Raw genomic sequence first — 368 nt, 5'->3', positions numbered from 1 at the left:
GCCCCCTTCATCCGGCAGATCCCTTTATGATAGTGATAGTGAAACTCATTCAATTGACTCTCAGCCATTTGTTCCAAATCTCCCAAAGAGACACATTGGTTCTTCTAAATCTCCAGGCCAAAATTTGGAAATCGGGCGTGACCCGGTCGGTGAGGTTGTCCCCCTAGATATCCCAAAAAGTTATAGTCTCTACAATTCGCCACTTAAGTTGGAAAAATGTCTAGGAAAGTATGACCGGGTTGATGATTACGTCTATAGAGCCCCTGGTCCTAAAGAAAGGCTCCCCGGGTCCGACCCCCGTGAGATAGCCATGTACAAGGATGTTATGGACAGAGATTTTCGGTTCCCCATTCATCCCTTTTTTGTAT

Source organism: Olea europaea, unplaced genomic scaffold, assembly GCF_002742605.1.
Source record: "Olea europaea var. sylvestris unplaced genomic scaffold, O_europaea_v1 scaffold991, whole genome shotgun sequence".
Lineage (NCBI taxonomy): Eukaryota > Viridiplantae > Streptophyta > Magnoliopsida > Lamiales > Oleaceae > Olea > Olea europaea.
The sequence above is the reverse complement of the archived record's forward strand: the minus strand, read 5'-3'. Positions refer to the sequence as shown.